Source organism: Erithacus rubecula, assembly GCF_903797595.1.
Source record: "Erithacus rubecula genome assembly, chromosome: 1".
Classification (NCBI taxonomy): domain Eukaryota; kingdom Metazoa; phylum Chordata; class Aves; order Passeriformes; family Muscicapidae; genus Erithacus; species Erithacus rubecula.
Window position 1 is genome coordinate 19,851,479 of NC_136658.1, and position 9,006 is coordinate 19,860,484.

General features: G+C 44.8%; 1 long non-coding RNA gene across 1 annotated transcript; it reads right to left on the reverse strand.

The window, feature by feature from the left end:
• Positions 1–1,206: 1,206 nt before the first annotated feature.
• On the reverse strand, positions 1,207–3,995 carry LOC306815103. The gene is made up of 3 exons (XR_013777319.1): positions 3,878–3,995; positions 3,310–3,707; positions 1,207–1,898 (listed from the first exon to the last, which is right to left on the reverse strand). It is a non-coding gene; the product is annotated as an uncharacterized lncRNA (long non-coding RNA).
• Between the last annotated feature and the right edge of the window lie 5,011 nt (positions 3,996–9,006).

Below are 9,006 nucleotides of genomic sequence, written 5' to 3' on the forward strand. Positions count from 1 at the left end.
ACTTCTCAAGTGGATGTTAAGATATGAATACAGGCAAGAGTGGTGAGTGCACAGCTCCTGTCCCATGCTGGGGCCTAATTGCTCTAAAGAGTTACACACTTTGTCAAGTCGTGTTTTCAAGTCCTCTCTTGATTCAGCCTATTTTCCACCAGGGGGAAGTGAAGGTGAACTGCTTAATTTGCATAGGACCTGGAGGCAAAAGTTTTCAGAAAAATTAAGGCCTTGACATGGTGATTTCTGTATGCATGTGGATGTCTTGTCAACCCATGATTGTCCTACAGAGACATTTCCCTGTATGGCTAGGTTATGCCCATGTGCACAGAGTGTATGAAGTACTTTTGGTTTCTAATAAGATGAAATGTCCTTAAAATAAACCCTGTCCCCACAGAAATCAAGAGCAAGGCTCCCAGTTACATCCGAGAGTGCAAAGTATTACAAAACCTGACCTTCTAAAAATGACTGAAGTCTGGACAGGGCAGATTTTTCTGAGGTGCTAGTAATTGCTGTACAGAAGAATCTCATTTCATAGTCCTGTGTGTTGTAAAAACACCTCTTCTTTTAGAAGCAGGCTTCCCATGGTGGTCAAGTCAAGAACTGAACATTTGATAACAGAATTTACAGCTCTATGGGATGAGGCCATAATGCTCTTTTTGGGGTAATGTAAGGTCTCATGGAAAAATCCTGAAGCATCTGTCTGAAAAAATTAGGAAGAAACTCAGTTCCTGGTCTGGGATTCAACTACCCTGCTGGTTTTTCATGGCTTGTATTCCAAGCCTAAACTGGAATCCAAACAGAGGCATATGGTCATTCTGTCCCTATAGATCTGAAACTGCAGGCTGAAATTTCCCTGACTTCAGAGCTGCTCCTACTGCTGTGTTTGTGGCATCAGCCCATTTCAGCAGCAGCATTAGGTTAAAGAATACCCAGAGGCCTCCTTGTCAATCACAAAGGAGATGAGATTTATTCCCAGACATATCATTCCTGCCCACAGCCAAGGTCTGAAATAAAGCTGGCTGAGGAGGATTGCTCAGACACGCAGGTCACAGGCAGGCCAGAGTTTGTGCTTGGAGTGAGTCAGCCCCAGAACCTCTATGAGACTGACATTTGAAGATGAGGACAGAGGAAGACAGGCCATGAGTGCATCAGTAACACTTGTGGATGTGCACATCTAAGGCAGTCTGTGGGTGAAATTCTTGCAGCTGGGTAAGAATTTTGCTGCTGTGCTTGTCAGACAATGGAGGTAGCTGGACTGGCCCTGAGGGTGGGTGGGAAGGGTAAAGGCAACTTCCCACCTGAAAAGTGTCATGACAGGGACTGGACTAGATTTCCTGCCCTTCCATTGATTTCTGTGCCAGGCTGCCATGGAGACTGTAGCCATACTTATACCAAGGTTTTCCTCTTCCTTCAGGGGCAAGAGAGGCCAGATAATACATGAGCTAACTTTGAACCTGTGCTATGGCTGCTGCTCAGCTGAGGGTCTCTGGACTGAGTTCCTCACTGCAGTGTGAGAGCAGGTTCTTGATACCTGCTGCACAGGGTTCCATGGGATTTGCTTGTGGGAAAGAAGGGAAATGGTTCACTCTGTGCCAGGCAGGGTAGCATCAACAGGAATTAGAGGAAAACTTGTGCATAGGAAGGAGGCAGGACCAAATAGTTTTGGCCTAAAGCTAAGAAAGTGTATTTCTTAGGAAATAGGTTAGTTGCAGTTAGCAGGATCAAGATAAGTCATATAGACAAAAAGCAGTAATGGGACTGTTTCTACTACAAATTTCCCTGCAGCTGCTTCATAGATGAAGAGACCTTCAGGATTCATTTCTGGGAACAATAACATGGAATCCTTCTTTTCCTCTTGATTGTAGCAGTGTGAATGAGGAGCAAGTCTTTGGAAGCCAGTGCACCTGACATAGTGAAACAGAGGATGAAGGCATATAAATCCATGAGCTAGGAAAGGGAAGACAAACATAGACTGAAATGACTGACACAAATAGCAGTAAGAGTGTGATTTCTTTCCACACTACTATTCAGCTGACCTTAAACTTCAGAGAGAATCACTGTGTGAGGACTGCTCTGCCCTGTATCCATTTTGGCTCCTGGTTGCTCTGCATCATCAGCCAGCAGGACAGATGCTGTGAAGTGCCTGGAATCAGGGTACCCAGCAAGGCACCCAGATCTTGTCCCAGCACATACCAAAGGATACCTATAGCAGTATGAACAGCTCTGAAGGAGCAGGGATTGGTGAAACCCTTTCCTTACTAACCCTGAGGACAGGCAAGGTCCTGCAGGGATGTGTACTGTTTAGTCTCAATTGCTAATTCCCATTTCTATCAGTTCTGGATAATTGGCTGCTGAAGGTGAGGTTACTTCTAATGTCTTGGAAAAAAATTTCACTTTCTACATGATCATATTGGTTATTTCTTTTTCACTGTTGTGCATGACAAGGCTGGCTGGACAATGCAGCCCAGAGCAGAGCACCCAGGAATGAGCCCAGGACATCTGACCCACCTGGTTCTGCTTCCATGTGCAACCTATGCTGTTGTAAAGAGAGGGTTTGGGATGGTTGTAAGCTCTTTTTGATGAACACTAAAGAGGTTATATCTTTTTTTCCCTGCCAAATATATGCTGTCTTGGCCTGTAGCTTTGCCTGATTTCCTATCATCAGCTTCAAGGAGACTTGGATGTCCACTTTTAATCCTCTGTCTCAGGAGTTGGAGATGGGGCTTTGAGGGCAGGAAAAGACAAAAAACCCCTACTTGCTCTCCATTTCCAATCACCACTTCTTCCTCTTACCAAATCAGATGTCTATATTTAATCTCCAGTTCTAATGGAGAACATCTGCTAGTATTTTCTCATTGACTGCATTAATTTTGAGAGGAATCTTCATTCATTGTGAGCTTCTGTTCCCTCTAGTGGTGGCTGGGCTCTGTGTAAGCCATGACATATAGGGAGTTGTTTTAGGTCTGAACCTATATTCAAGATCTGATTTACCCTCAGTCTTTGCTGTTCATCACAGATATTCACTAAGAGAACTAGGAGACATTTAATCCAAGCTCTGGAGGTTGGAAATAGCCCTTGTGCAGGCCTGAACTTCTCAGGACCTTGTGTGCCAAGCACCAGTCCACCAGCAGGTGTCCCAGAAGCCCACTGGTTTTCACCAGAGTAGGCGCAGGATCTCTCCTACTTGGCCCTGCATCTCCTGAAGAGCCGCACAGACACTGAGCCACAAGCAGGATGCAGCACTGAACAGAAAGCTCGGTGTACAAGTGAAAGGCTGTGATTGCAGGGCTGGTGTGCTGGAGCCAGGATCCTCACCTCACCACGTGGATGCGCTCCTTGCGGGGGCTGAGGAGCTGCTGTTGCCTTGGTGACTGGAGCCGGCTCTATTAGCACAGCCAGGAGAGCTTAATCCAGTATAGTCCAGAGGATTAAGAACGAGTTTCTGCAGCACAGCACAAGAAGCGGTGATTTCAGGGATGACGTCAGGCAGATATCATGTTTTGTGTCATGTTTAGCCAACACAGGAGTGCTGGTTGAGACGGCTGCTTATCATTCCCCAGAGCTGCAGAGAGAGCATTATCTTTCTCATATTCCAGAAGTCCTCCGTCTTTAACAGGGACAAGAACTCCATTGGGGGCTATCGGTTCTCTATTAGGAATATCATCAACAGACAGTAGTTTCTCCAGCTCTTGCAATGGAAATGACACCTCTGTCTAAAGGAAAAGCAGTAAGAATACTGTACTAGTTAATGACAACAGCACAGGAGTGTGTGCTAGCACCATCTAGCCAGCATCCCCATCATTGCAGCTTCATCCTCTTTTTCCCCATCTTTGAGCTTGATGTAAGTAGCTGCCCTCTGTTTTCAACTAGAACTCTTACTTACTGTCTTGTATCCTTTGTCCTCTGGCATTATTTCACATCCTTCTCCACTTTTCATCGTCTTCCAGGGAGAGGCTGAGAACTTGCAGGCAAAGCCATTGATTATGCCCCAGTATGTGGGAAGAGAGGATGAGATTTTCTGGTGGTATCCCAGACCTTCTCACAAGGCTGAAGCCAGAGTATTCCTGCATTCTGCTTCCAATATGGGCCTGAAATCATGTGAAAATGGCTACAGGGCATGCCCTGAAGCAGCCACTGGGGAAGCATTACCTTGACCCAAGGCACAGCCCTAAAAGCAGGGAGTTGTGAAGTCACCTTTGCTACCTGCTGTCTCCTGTTGTGGTAGCCCCAGGCACAGTTGAACCCAGCTGTCTTATTTCAAGTCCATGTGTCCAAAGCAGCAGGGGAGGAGCCAGATGAGCAGAAATTACCTGAGGCAAGCAATCCCCGAGGACTGGGCAGTGCTGTGGGCCAGACATCCTTGCGCGCTATGGAGAGCAGCACCCTGCCTCGTGCCACGGAGCCTGTCCTGGCAGCACACTGTCTTGGAGCCCATCTCCTGGGCTGCCTGTGCAGGGTGTGCTCTGCCTGGCTGCTGACGTGGAGGCAGTGCAGCAGTGTGTGAGTGAGGGCAGGATTTCCCTGCAAGCCCTCGCTCCTCGTCCCCAGCGTGTGAAGGTCGCTGGCTCCTGGGTAAATTTCCATCGGATGCGGCACTCTCCCGCTGCGACTCAGCATTTCTGACAGCCGACTGCAGCTCCTCTTTCTCATTTGATCATTTTCTTTAGAAGGGGAGCTAACAGCCGTTACTAGAGTGATTTGGCCACTGTCCAACAGTGTGTATATTACTCACACATTTCCCTGCTAGCAAAAGGAGTTTTTTTTCCACTGTCTGGTTGCAGCCTCTTCCTATCTTCATCATTAGATAGCTCAGAAGGTCAGTGCTAAAGAGAAATCTCAGAGGCTTTTTTTTTACAACCCAGAGTAAGCAAGGGCCAGTGCTGGGGGAGAGGGATGGTGTGAGAAGGAATGGAAGGTATGCCTGACTGAAGCAATTCTTCACTAGGATTGTCTCTGGTACAGCTGAAAACACGATTCTGGAAAATGTAGTATTTATAGAAACCATACTGCCCTGATTGGGTAAATCTCAAGGTCATCTGATGATCATTGCAAAAGGACTGGCCAGATCCTGCTGCTGTTGCCCTGGCATCATGAGACTGTAAGACCTTCAATTCAGCACTGAAATCTGCATACAAAATGGGATCCTACCCCCTCTCTCCCTCTCCCTAACAACCATCTCTCCTGAAACTGCCTTAAGAAGGAAATGCATAGCCCAGCAGTGAGGAGGTTCAAAATGCCTGCATGGCTTATTTTATTTTTTTCTTTTCCTTTCCTCTGAGAACATTAAGCTATTAACTCTAATTCCCTCAGAGGCAGAGGTCTGCAATTCATTTCACATATAGGCCATCTTAGGAGCTTGCCTGAAGAACCAAGTGTTGGCCTGAAGCCAGTTCTTTCATTTCCGAGCCCTTTCCATTCCTTGAGGAAATTCTGCATGGACATGCTGGATGCCAAAGCCCTTAGAGAGAAAAGAGGAGCAGAGGATTTGTGTTTTCACTACATCTGCTGTATTCCTGCACAAAGACAAGTCCTGGCCTCATCATCAGGTGGACACAATCCTTCCACTGCCCCCAAAAGTACTGTCAAAGAAATTGGTGGTAAAGGGGAAAGGCAAGAGCAAGGTCATGACTGCAGCTATTTCACGCTGGTCCAAACAACTGTCCAGGTCCAAAGAGTGAGGGGTCTCTACTGGAGAAAGGGGAGTCAAGGAGGCACTATCCTGAGGTGGGTACTCACTTCTGAAAGTTTAAAAGATTCTCTGCTTTCAAAACATTAAAAGCAAACTAAACATGATCTCTATACAACTTTCCTGAATTGTCATTCCTGAGTACAGAGCAATATCTTCCCTAATATTTTCTTTTATAAAATATTTTCTCCAATGGGGGTGCTTGAAAGAGTCTGTAAATTTTGTGTGTAGGGTTAATAGAGTAAATTACAATAATTATTCATGTCTTCAAGCATTTACTGAGCTGTTAACCAAAATACTTGATTGCAGTAGCAGTATTTTAACCAATGCAGCAATGCAAAGCAGTAACAAAAAAAAAAGTCAGACTGTGAAACAGTGGTCCCACAGTAAGAATAATCATGTTGCAACTGAGCCAAGGAGCATGCAAAGCATACAGCAAAGGTGAACTCCCAGAAGAGTAAAAGGCATGAGAGATACATTTTTGCTGATCATGACCTTGGGCCAGATTCAGCTAGGGCACACAAATACGTGTGCCCAGCTGCACTGAAGCATGTCTTTGGTGCTCACTCAGGTGAGGCTGGAGGGTTTCTGTGAGCACCTCCCCAGCTCTCAGCCCTGCAGCAACCCAGAGGGCCAATCTCTTCTGGGTAACTGGAACCCAGTCAAATTGTCTCCATGGAAATACTACAAATATCACCTGTCTGTCAGCCTGCACTGAAGTGGATTTAAGCCTGGTATGTGCTGTCTTGGTGAGGAGTCAGTGCTGATGTAGAATCCATGAGTAGGTAGCTGGCCAAGAATGCAAAGCTCAAGGGAAGTTATGGGAAAGCACTGGAAGACTAACAGTTTTGAACGTGGTGGCTAACAACCTAAGCCAAGTTCAATGGCTCATTATACTCAAGTGACAAGATTTTATGGGTCAAGGGAAAATGGATGAGGAAAATGCTGTGGAAAAGCTTAACTTAATTATGTAGGTGAAGGTGAAGACTGTATGTGAACAAGAAGTGATGTACATAAACACTTTCAACTATAAAAGGAGATATAGAGCAAGACAGTTTAAATCATTTGACCTCCAAATTCCCAGATCAAACCTCCCTGCTCTAGGAAAGAAAAATTATGTGTAGATTTAAAGGTGGGTGCTATAGGGAGAACAGTGGTTTTGCTTGTCTCTCTGAAGATTAGAGGTTGTGAAGGGTATGAATTCCTAGCCTAGGATGGTCTGTCTTGCTAGGACTTGGGTGAAACTGAATCCACTCTGGAGAATTCATACCAGAAAGGCTGCAGCTAATACACATGACATTCTCAAGGATTAGAAACATGATTTTTCTTGGGCCAAATTACTTTAGAGACACTGGCACTGTCATATCAAGGTGAATCCTATTATCCATCAGGGGTATGCAGGACAATATGAAAGCACCAGTGGGGTATGGAATGTAGAGGCAGCTAACTTGCATGGGAGAGAGGGTTGAATGCATCAGTGGGAGAGAGGCCTGTGTGTACACTGTTCTTTAAAATTTAGGGCAGAGAGCACAGACCAGCACAGTGTCCTCCTTGTGTTCAGTGTTGTCTTTCTTAGCCATATTTTGGTGAATGTAAGATTGGCTTTTAATTAGTGAGGGCCAGCTCAAAGAAGCAAAATTTGCATGATACATCCAAAATAAGCCTCCATTAGGAATCCTACAGTTTCTCAACAGATGCTTTAACTTTTCTTTGAATGCTTTCAAAAGGAAAATGCACTGCCCTAAACTGCCACCTGCCTTGATGATTAATGCAATACTGAGGCATCAGGTGTCTTCAGATGGCCTCACAGAAGTGTCTGGTAAACAAGAAAGACAAAGATGTAGATCAAACATTATGAATGCCTCTGTCTGCTTTTTTTTCTCGTATTTTTTAATGCTTCTTGTTGAAGAATGTACAAACATTACTACGTGTAATCATTATCATGCTTATGCTCCAACACATTAATGGAGGCATGAGTAAAATTCTCTTCTTGGGTCTTGTCCTTTGGCCATAGCACCAACTCCACAGTCATTTTCTCCTGCTAAATGTAGGATCAATAACAAGTACATACATTTTTAACACTGGAACAACTGTGCCAAACAGTGCCACAGAGGCCCTACAGACAGTGCACGGGTTAGGGGCGTGTCAGGTAAGAGGAACATAATCTATTCATTCACTCCCTCTAACACAATTTAGTGCCTTTTAAATTATGAAAAAGTCACAAGAGTCTCCGCCTCCTTGCATATTTTTGAAAGAACTCCAAACAGAATGACCTCCTTCCTTCTCTGTTCCCTCGGTGAGAGGACACCCTTCTGCCTACAGTGAAAGGAAGAAAATACTAGCATCTGCTAGACCAGGGGACATATTTCAGCAGTGGAAGCTTACAGGTTTTGCCTGGTATTTTCCCTCTTCCTAAAGCACACGTTAATGACTTTGACCTTTCTAGTAATTTGATTCCAAAAGCAGTGTTGCAGCAGCTGAGCCCTAAGATGCCATTTGGAAGATTATCACTCTGAAATCAAAGCAAACAGCTGCTTGTTCAAGCCACTGTGGAGATCCCCTCACTCAAGGAGATCCTCCTCTCTCATATCTCAGTGTCCTCAGCCCTGGGCCTGGTGTCAAGAAGTTCTAGTCTGCTTGGACAATGTAAAGGATAAATATGCTGACAATTCTTTGCATTTGTGTAGTACAAAAAAGCTGGACAAGAGCCAAGCTGGTTAAATATACCAAAGACATCCTTGTACACAGGTACCTAAGATAGAGGGGGCAGGGCCTGTAAAAACTTTTGTTCATGGTGTGCAATTAGTTCAAAGGCTATCTAGGCTATTTGTAGATAGATCAGAAAATATTCTCGCCTTAAGCAGAAGCTGGTTCATGCAGAAGCTCTTCCAGATCTGCATTTCCTTGGCTCCTCCCACAGTGTGAATAATCCCTAACATTTCCATGACTCAGTGGATTTGCTATGGAAATCATGGCAATGTTTTCAGAGTCATAGTCTAATACCTGAGCCCCGACAGGATTCGTGCCCCCACATCTCTGGCATTTTGCATAGTTATGTAATGCCTCTTACTCATGGCACTGAAATCAGGAGTATGTCCGAGTAGTGGGAAACAAGTGAAATTTGGAGTAAAATCCAAACCTCCCTTTCACTTACCCTTGTAAACCTTATCATTCATGTTTGAGTGTGCAACCTTTTTTAAAATGTGATTTGCAGATAGCTTGCTCTGTTGGTGAGAGCAATAGGGTCACAACCTTATTTTAAATTTCTTCCTTTTGCATGGCAAAATTCAACTTACTGTGTAGAAAGAAAATCTGATCAGCTACTT